Source organism: Lissotriton vulgaris, unplaced genomic scaffold (genome assembly GCF_964263255.1).
Source record: "Lissotriton vulgaris unplaced genomic scaffold, aLisVul1.2 SCAFFOLD_7507, whole genome shotgun sequence".
Classification (NCBI taxonomy): Eukaryota; Metazoa; Chordata; class Amphibia; order Caudata; family Salamandridae; genus Lissotriton; species Lissotriton vulgaris.
This window is the reverse complement of record NW_028247823.1, coordinates 24,306-34,383: the sequence shown is the minus strand read 5'-3', so window position 1 is coordinate 34,383 and position 10,078 is coordinate 24,306. Positions and strand designations below refer to the sequence as shown.

Genomic DNA, 10,078 nt, shown 5'->3' with positions numbered 1-10,078 from the left:
CATATGTTTTTCCTTTCAGCACTTTCAGGTAAAATCTTATGTTGAACTGTACAAGGTGTTGAACATGGTAAAATTTGGGGTGCTGTATGTTAAGAACCAAAAATGGTAATGTTGCTCAGAAATTGGTAAAACAAGGTTCATAAAAAGTGTTATGCACGAGATGATGTAAACTGTGAAGATATGAACTGAGACCATTGTGTAGACACGAAACCCCACCAAGTGTATTGTGGTGAATTACAGGACAAAATCAACTATGAAGACAGACACAATGAACCGTCATGCCATTAATAATGGGACAGAGACAACTGTAAAGACGTGGAACCCATAAACTGTGAGGTCACAACATCACCAAGTGTCAGTTTTACAGATTAATGCACACTATAATAAACCATGCCTACTTTGGCATCACTGACGCCAACCAAGTGTGACAATCAAAGAACACTAAAACAGTCATTTATTTTTGTGACACTTTCAACTTGACCGTTTACATTTAACATTTGGTAGCGTATGCCAGCAAAATGCTGCGTTTATTTTAATTGTGGGAAGACAGTCTGACATTTGATGAGGAGAGAGTGCAGCAAGCTGCACTGAAGCAGACTGTGCAAGAATTGATGGCAGAGAAGGACAGAGCACACAAGGGAACACCACAGAAGGAGGAAGTGCAGTATGACTGGGGGCAGATTAGGAGAGCACACAGTGACTACAGTACACTAACCTGTAAGGACTGGGTGCACCAGAACTAACTGCAGATAAAGAGGGCACCAGGACTGGCTGCAGCTAAAAAGACTGTGTACAAGGGATGACAGCAAATAAAGACATGTATATGTCTGTCCTTATCTGCTGTCAGCCCTCGTACACTGTCTTTTTAGCTGCATTTGTGTAGATGTCTGCAGTTCTATACATATGTCTGCAGTTAAAAGGAATGTACAAGAGCTGACCGCACATGAGGACAGAGTGCACTAGAAGTAACAGTCTATACCAGGACTGGCTGAAACCTAAATGACAGTGTACAAGGGCTGACTGCAGCAGAAAGAGAGCACTACAGGTGGAGACAGATAAAAGCACCTGCCGGGAACCGAGTTTGAAGAGCAGCTGCAGAGGGTGCTTCGGTCTGCAGGTCTCCAAAGAGAGCAAGAAGCAGACCATGGGCAGCGCCAGCAGTGCACACAGCACTCACCTGCAGCCACATTCCTGGGATGCAAAGGTGGGTTACATTTATGTCTCACACCCAAGAGCAACACAACAGATCACACACGGGGCGAGCACAGGCTGAGCCGGCTGTGTTCAGTATGTCGCATCTGAGAGGCGCATGCCAGACTCACTATGAACGAAAGGGGAGGAATGGCTCAGTGAGTTAGTCAACGGTCACTATCGCAATCTGTCATCTACAGATGTCTTCAACTCTTCCGAGGTTCTAATAAGCACAAGCCGCATTCCTCTTACGGACCTGTCCCTACACGTCCTCATGGAGCTGCATTATCCGCACAGGTGCCTAAATAGCTGTGCAGCCACCACAGTTCTCACAGGTGCTGTTGTTTCATCTCCCTCCCAATCTGCCCCCCCCAGATGATGGAGGAGATGCATCACTTTAACAGAGAGCTTTAAGTGGGCTGCGTCCTGCCAGTGCTCGGCTAAAGGTCTCCCTCTCCTTTCTACACATACATCTGGGGTACGAACTGGGCAGTACCGATGTCATACTGCGACACACCCACCATTTGCAGGCGACACAGAGTTTAGAAAGCTCTGCCGTAGGTTGTGTTGGAGGGTTTTTTGGGGGGGCACGTTAACTTGAACCGGGGTGCCCAGTCTAAAATAAGGAAATACACGTGTGAGGCAGGAACTGAATCAAGTTTGCCTGTACTTTATTACAATGAAACCACTTCAAGAAGAAGTGAAAAGACACACCGATCAATGGTTATGCTTTCTCAGCAAAGACTTGGCATCAAAAACACTTTTTAAAATACAAATGCAATGCAAACCTTTCTAAATCAATGGTAATGCAGAGGAGAGGGAGAAAAAACATTTTCAAAATATAATAAGCATTATGGCCTCAGCCAAGGATCCAGATAGACGAAAACCACTAAACCCTGGAAACTGACCAGAAATTTGAATAATATCCCCCGGATGTACTGGAATCCAAACTCCATGCCCAACTTCTCGCCATCCTGCCCTCACTTAACGCAAATGAGCTTACAGAACACTACAACAAAGCAGTTGTCGAAACCCTAGACCTCCTGGCCCCGCTTAAGCTCAAAAACCAAAGAATCGTTCCTTCCAAATCATGGTTTAATACGGAGCTTAACAATGAAAGACACTCACTGAGACAGACGGAAAGAACATGGAGACTGCACCCTTCCCTGCACCTAGCTCGCCTCAGACTTGCAAGATCCTCTTACAAAAACACCTCTTTAAACAAAAAGCCTCCTTTTTCAGAACACAACTTGACCAAGCCAAAAACAGACCCAGAGAACTGTTCAACATTGTTTGCAGTCAAACCTCAGCCGCTCCGCCTGTGCTTATGGCCTCGACGACCAAATGCGATGAAATAGCCCTCTTTTTCTCTGAAAAAATTGCGAAAATAGAGAAATCCTTTCTGCCGACTCTGACCCCTACCTCCATACCACACATCCCCCCCCCCCCTACCGCACCTGCGTCCTGCCCACTCCCCCCTATCAACCCTCCATAATACTGATCTCACTCCCCCATCTTTCCCTCCACCCTCCAAGATTCAAATCCCCCCAACACTCGCCCTAAAAATAACGCCGCTTGGCACAATTTCCAGCCAGTCACTGAAAGAGATATCTGACATCATTGCAAAACTTAAACCCTTCTCCCACACTAAAGACCCCCTCCCTTCTAAACTCGTCCAAAACCTTTTCAGGCAATGCCCCACTTATTTGGAATGCCTCCCAAAAGACCTCCGCTGTAACCAGTCCTACCCCAGCTTCAAAAAAGAAATCAAACTTCTTCTCCTTAATAAATACTGGGGTTTCTAATCCCTCCCTGTTAGCAGCCCTCTGCATCACCCCACCTAGCTGCTCCGCATATGACTTGTGACCAACGCCTGGCCAACTTCCTTTCCTTTTATCTGATCACTTACCTCCCCCTCCTCATGACCCTCAGTTCTCTTGCATGTTTTATGTATACTTAAGTGAGGCTTCCCGCCAAACTGTGACCGCTATTTGGTATTACTCATAGTGTCTAGCAATTGTTCTTACTTTTTAGGTTTTGCCTAGCCAATGCGTACGAAGTACGCATGTGCTAGGAAAAACTTAATGACATCTGTGTGTGGGGACTGGAACGTCCCCAGTCTCCCATTGGCTAGCTCCATAAATGGAGGCTAGCCATTGGGAGACGGCTCTGTCTGTCAATCCCGGACCAGATTCGGGGGTTTCCCGAGAATTTTTGGCTTTTGGCTACGTCACGCTACGTCAGCCAAAAGCCGGGAACGCCCCCGAATCTGGTCCGGCATTGACGGCACCCGGAAGAAGTCCAGGTGAGTGCTTGCTTTTATTTTTTGGCTGTTCCCACCCCCTCTCCTGCTCTCCGCGTCTCCGGCCCCCGTTCCTGCCCCCCTCCCACTCTCTGTGTCTCCGGCCCCCGTTCCCGCCCCCCTCCCGCTGGTGCCCGTGCTTTGCTCAACAATACCTGTTCCCGCCCCCCTCCCGCTCTCCGTGTCTCCGGCCCCCGTTCCCGCCCCCCTCCCGCTGGTGCCCGTGCTTTGCTCAACAATGCCCAGCCTGCGGGTGCTTTGGCTGGCGGAGAACCCCTGCTGCAGCCCGAACCCCCACCGATACCGGATGACGGTCCTGAGGACCCTGCCCGGTCTGCAGAAGCTGGACAACGAGGCCGTGGGCGAGGATGAGCTGGCCCAGGCCAAGGAGGAAGGGGACTTCCTGCTGCCGCCTTCTGCCAGCGTGGGCAATGGTTGCCATCCGACGCCCGCGGTTGCCACAGACACGGAGAGCGACCTGCTCAACTTCAGCATGGAGGAGACCAACAAGATCAGGGAGCAGCTGGGCATGAAGCCCCTTCCCCGGAACAAGTTCTCTTCTTTTGCGTCCCCAAAGCAGACCGGGAGTGGCACCTGGAAGAGAGAGGGGGATAACGTGGTTAGTGCCATCCTGCTGCAAGAGCTCGACAGAGACGGGCTGCAGGCCGTGCACCAGACAGCAGGGGACATGCTGCAGGTGCTGCAGCAGAATGAACTTCAGGGCGAAACGCAGGAGGAAGCCAGTGCCTGACAGGACGAGTAAGGCGGAGCTGCTGTCAAATTACGCATGGAGCCCGTTTTGGTGCACTTTGGTTCACCGAGTCCCATATATCCTAAGTATCTCAATGCAAACAAAAAGAAAATAGCTATAGACATTCCACCCGCGAGGATAAATGTGTTGATAAAACTCCAATCGTGCTTTATTCCATGATGATCGCTTGTGGTTTGGGTTAAACATAACGGGTGTTTTTAGCAAAACAATAAGGTGATCGTTTGATGTAGAATTCACTGGAAGGCTTTGAATTACCACTTAATGTTGTAAAACACTTATAGACCCTTGCTTCCAGACATAATTTGTGCATTATAAACTGTTGTAAATACTTAATGAAATATATAAAAATTAAAGAACTCGTCGTGCAGCTCTTTTGTTTAGTCCGCAGCATTATTTTGTATTTTCGTTAGAATAAGCGGTCTTTAATTGAGCTCGTTTTCTGTGTAATAGCATTGTAATAGCATTGATCTGCCACTATTTTAAGATGGCGTCTCTCTTTACATAATGCTGCGCCAGATGTTGTCTTTCCTGTATTTCCGTCAATTCGTGGCGGCGGTAGCATTGGCTTAATGTCTTATGCTGCTCCTGTAGCGTCCTTACTTGTTGCTTAGGTTATGGCTCTGGGACTGGAGGGTGAAATGCGCATGCGTGCTTTTTAGTTCCACGGTACTTTAAAGAAGCATTGGATGTCGCTCTACTGTTCTGATAGGTAGCTGGTCATGATGGCAGACACGGAGTGCGGAGCTGTGTGGGAGCAACACAGGTTCAACCAACGCGCTCTGGAAACATATCTGGGAGACCGACTACCAGGCTTCCCATCCGGCACGCCGTACGTCCGATTGTTAAGCAGTACAGGTAATTATTAGGACTCCGGGGCCACTGAGCACACCTGTGTAATATTCTAGGCTGCGCCTCGCACCTGTCGGAAAGTGCACCGAATAAGCTCTTGCTTTCTTTGACAACTAGACATTACACGAATTGGCATACCCTTCAACCTCAAATTGCTACAACAGGGCAAACGTTGCATAATATTTGGATATTCCGTAGAGTTCGTGTATCCCCCGCTCTTTGGCTATCTTCTGAAAAGAAACGCCTCCTTGTCTGCAGCAGATCGAGGCAGCTGAGCTCATTTTCAGGCGGAGTTACTGAAAGCTCAAATTCAGTTTAGGCTACAAATTATCGGAGACGTGTCTAATGCCTCCACAGTATAAGAAGCGACAGGCAAAAAGAAAGATTACAAAACTGAAACGTTTATGAGTGTAGCTACCATGAGGCCTTGAAACAAAGTGAAATACAAGGAATGGAGCAGGGATTTAAGTGGGGGGGAGGGGGATTGACACATTCATATAATCGTATCCAGCAATGGATAGAAACATAGCAACATATTGTAGGCAATACACATTTAAGGTAAAAGGGCAGGACAACCCCTCAGGAATTCAAACATGACCTTGAGGCCGAACATAGATTCATGATGAAAATGCATTAATCTACCGAGGCACCACATCCTGCTTATGCAACATGCTTTCTTTAATGGAGTGTTAGTCTTAGAGAGCAAGTGTTGTAATGTAAATAGCACATGGTGACCTATACTTTACCCTTCTTGTCTGATTAACCAAGGAGAAATGGGTCCTGGAGGCCTATTGCTCAGAGGGTCTCGAATGAGGACAAGAGACAGCTAGAATGAGCCCACACAGACCCTTATCAGACTGCTGTTTATTACTGAGATTAAAAAGAAAATGTGGTAAGCATACACTAAATTAAATTGACATATAAATTGTGTTCCCCTAGTAAAATGTCTTTTTTAAGTTCAACCTGATGTTTTCGTCAAGTGGTGGTAAAGCATTATTTATTACACCTGACCAGCGCTCTGTGATTAACCCACCCTCCTTTGGCAACATTATCTCTTCTTGCTCGACTAGGAAACACGGGCAGAACTTCCTAAACATTTGACTTCATGGGAAGTGGTGACCCCGTAATGTCAGTACTACCCTGCCAGCAATAACTCCCTTATAGCTGCCAATATTTCAGATTGCTGTGTGTGACACTTTCATAATTGCAGTGTAATTATAAAGTGACATTTCAACGACTATGAGTGACACCGAAGTGGAACAAAAAGACAGTGGCTGCTACCTGCCCAGCCACAGCGGCAGCAGTGATCACACAAGCTAACTTTGGGATTAATAACAAGGACCCAGGGGACAAGCACGTTTATGTTGTCTCATTTAATAACAATAAAAACAAAACTGTTTCAGACCGCAAGGCTGGAGTGCGAATCCTGTTACTAACAAGGAAAATATGTTTAATAATTTAGTCCAAATGCAGTGCCACCTGGATCAACTTTCAGTTTCAACATTGGCACCCCCACTTGAAGCATGGGAAAGTCAAATGCATAATAAGAAGCGTTTTCTTAGTAACAGAGAAGAGCCGTCTTCGACAAGCAAACTAACAAGACTTTTTTTCTTAGAAAATATAATTCCAATTTGATTTTGCTCCTGAAAATCTGGGCTCAGAAAAGGCCTGGATGACTCAGGCCTCTATCACTTAAATACAACACATATTGCATTACAAATGCTAAAGGTGTCACATTTGCAAAAGTTAAAACTATTGGCATTGTAAATGAAAAAGCTATTCATTTCGCTATTTTCAAAACCAACACATAAAGAAAAAATTTGTCATTTGCAATACCAATAGCTCAAACTTTCCTAATGCGAGACCTATTGCATTGCAAATGCATGTTAGGTTCTGCCTAGCCAATGCGTACGAAGTACGCATGTGCTAGGAAAAACTTAATGACATCTGTGTGTGGGGACTGGAACGTCCCCAGTCTCCCATTGGCTAGCTCCATAAATAGAGGCTAGCCATTGGGAGACGGCTCTGTCCGTCAATCCCGGACCAGATTCAGGGGCGTTCCCGAGAATTTTTGGCTTTTGGCTACGTCACGCTACGTCAGCCAAAAGCCGGGAACGCCCCCGAATCTGGTCCGGCATTGACTGCACCCGGAAGAAGTCCAGGTGAGTGCTTGCTTTTATTTTTTGGCTGTTCCCACCCCCTCTCCTGCTCTCTGCGTCTCCGTCCCCCGTTCCCGCCCCCCTCCCGCTGGTGCCGGTGCTTTGCTCTACAATGCCCGTTCCCGCCCCCCTCCCGCTCTCCGTGTCTCCGGCCCCCGTTCCCGCCCCCCTCCCGCTGGTGCCCGTGCTTTGCTCAACAATGCCCAGCCTGCATAGATTCATATTTTACATATAGTCCTTCTACTGAATCTGCATACGAACACCCGTAGATCCAAGTGTATCAACATGTCGTGCTGCTATCGGACTCAACCTAAACAATAAATCATGTACATCAGTGTGCGTTAGGTCGGCTTCATCGCACCCACTGCGGCTCCTCCCAGAATTCTTTTCTATTGAAGAGTGTGTTCAGAAGAATACATTGGTTTATGTGCGTATCATGCATCCGCCGGAGCTTCTGCTGCATTACCTATGAAGGACTCCCAGCTCTGACACCTCCTCAAAAGGGCCCCCTCCCATAGCCCCAAACCCCGCCCTGACCCATGGTTTATGGCCTCTAGTAGGTTCGTGCCCTGGAGTCCTCTAAACCCAGCCTTGAATCAGCGACTCCCGCTCCTCCTCTATTGTTTTCCCGTCCTCTTTCCTGCCTGCACCCCCTCCCCTCCCTTCTCTTTCTCAGTACAGACCTGCTGCGTTTCAGCCCCCCCTCTTCATATTCTCTCTCAGGCACCCCTTTGTTCTTCATTTTAGAAAGTTCTTAGAAGTTAGAATGACAAGGAGTGATGTCACACAACCTTTAACCTCAATGGCAAGGAATTGACATCATTTAAATGATAACATTTAAATGTCGAATTATTAGAATAACAAGGTAGTCAAGGCTGGCAGAGTTTGTGGAGCAGCATCCTGATGCATCAAAGCAGCTCTCCCCGTTTAATGGAGGACTTCAGAGGGGCTCCCTTAGAGGTGCTGTTGCCCCCAGTAACTTCTGGAGCTCCGGGGGTTCACCCTGCACACAGCAGAGCTCGTGCTCGAGTACTTATCAGCAAGAATGACATCTAGCCTTCTGCCACCAGTTCTACCTTCTATTAGCTGCTTTTCTGTGCTTGGCAGTGGTGTATGGATGGGGGTTCCTGTAACTTGATGAAAGCCTAAATAGCTTTGTGTGTTTAGAACTCTTGTTGTGTCCTTCTGCCCTGTCTGTCTCGTGATTTGTGCCATTCTGGCCTCCGTTACAATCATCCCCCCCCCTCCCCATGTTTTTGTGTCCTTCTTCCCTCTGTCTGCCTGTTTTTTTGTGCCAGTCTGCCCTCAGTTATAATTGTTTCCCCTCGTTTTTGTGTCCTTCTGCCCTCTGTCTGCCTGGTGTTTTGTGCCGTTCCTCCACCTGAACTGAGCCCTTTAAAATAAGGCCATGCTCCAAAAAGTACCGCAGCCCCCTGCCCTGAACCATAAAAAACTGCCCCCTACCTCCGTGAAATACTCTGACTCTGCTCCCTACCCTCCCTTGGCGCCTAAAACTGTCCCCTGCCATGCACCCTACAAAGCCTCGACTTCGTAAACTGTCCCTTCTCGTTGTGCTTCGAGGCCGTAAAATGTAAGCCTAGGCACAAATGTCTCACTGGGAAAGGCCCGGCCTATTTGGCCAACAAATTCATCCCGTATGTTCCCACACGATCTCTCAGGTCTAGCGAACAGGCTCTGTTATGCGTACCTATGGCTAGGAAGGCAAGACAGGGGTCTAGAGCTTTATCTGTGGCAGGTCCAACATTGTGGAATGGCCTTCCCTTATCTATCAGACAGTGCAGGGAACACTTTCCTTTTAGGAAAAAATTGAAAACCTTTCTCTTTCAGAAATAGAATTCCACTCCGAGGTTAGGACAATACACAGCTAGTGTCTCTTTTGTTCGCTGAAGGTGCTAAAAGGCGCGGAGATACTCCTTCGGGAGTCGATTCGTAGCGCGGTACAAACTTGTAAATAAATAAATAAATGGTTGGATTTGTGGGGTAAAGTTGTATTTAATGTGATTTTATGTAGCGCGAACTTTACCCAAAGGTGTCAGAGCGGTTTACATAAGAACCAGTTGCCAAACCCAAGGACTTTGATTTACATGCGTTAAGTAAAAGATACAAACAGGAAAACAATTGAAATGTACTAGATGTAGTCACACAAAGAAGAGACTGTTGATTCTCGTTATATTTCTATATACATATGAAAGGGATATGAATAGATGTACTGCAAGAGTCACATAGGAATGTTAGAGTAGAAAGGTCTACTGCATATACTAGTGAATACAGTCATCTCTATATACAGAAAAAATTAGTTATATTTAGAGGGGTCGGAGTGGGACACAGTGGGTGGATGGATGGATGTATGCATGATGCATGGATGTATGGGTGGATGCATGGATGAGTTGTTGGTTGGATGGGTTGGTGGATTGCATACATTGTTGAGGGATTGGCTGTATATATGCATCTATCTATCCACCCACCCATCCATGCGTGCACCCATGCATGCATCCATCCACCAACTCATCCATGCAAGCATTACAACAAGAGCCCGCAGCTCTCCTTCGTCACGCCCCCCCTTCCCTGAGCCCGCAGCTCTCCTTCGTCTCTCCTCGCCCCCCTTCCCTGCTATTGTAAATGACAATGCCATTTATTTATGTTAAAAAAAACATAAATAAAAAAAAATGTCAAGAGCAATGCCAATAGCTCTAACTTTAACAAAGGCAAAACCATTGCATTGTAAATGCTTGTTTATCTAGATGTCATGTATCCTATGTGGACTTGCTCTTTTATTATTCCATT

The 10,078-nt window shown here is 46.9% G+C and overlaps 1 pseudogene; it reads left to right on the top strand.

Moving 5' to 3' along the window:
* Positions 1-3,731: 3,731 nt before the first annotated feature.
* LOC147665032 (cilia- and flagella-associated protein 410 pseudogene) lies at positions 3,732-4,244 on the top strand (annotated as a pseudogene).
* The last annotated feature ends 5,834 nt before the right edge of the window (positions 4,245-10,078 follow it).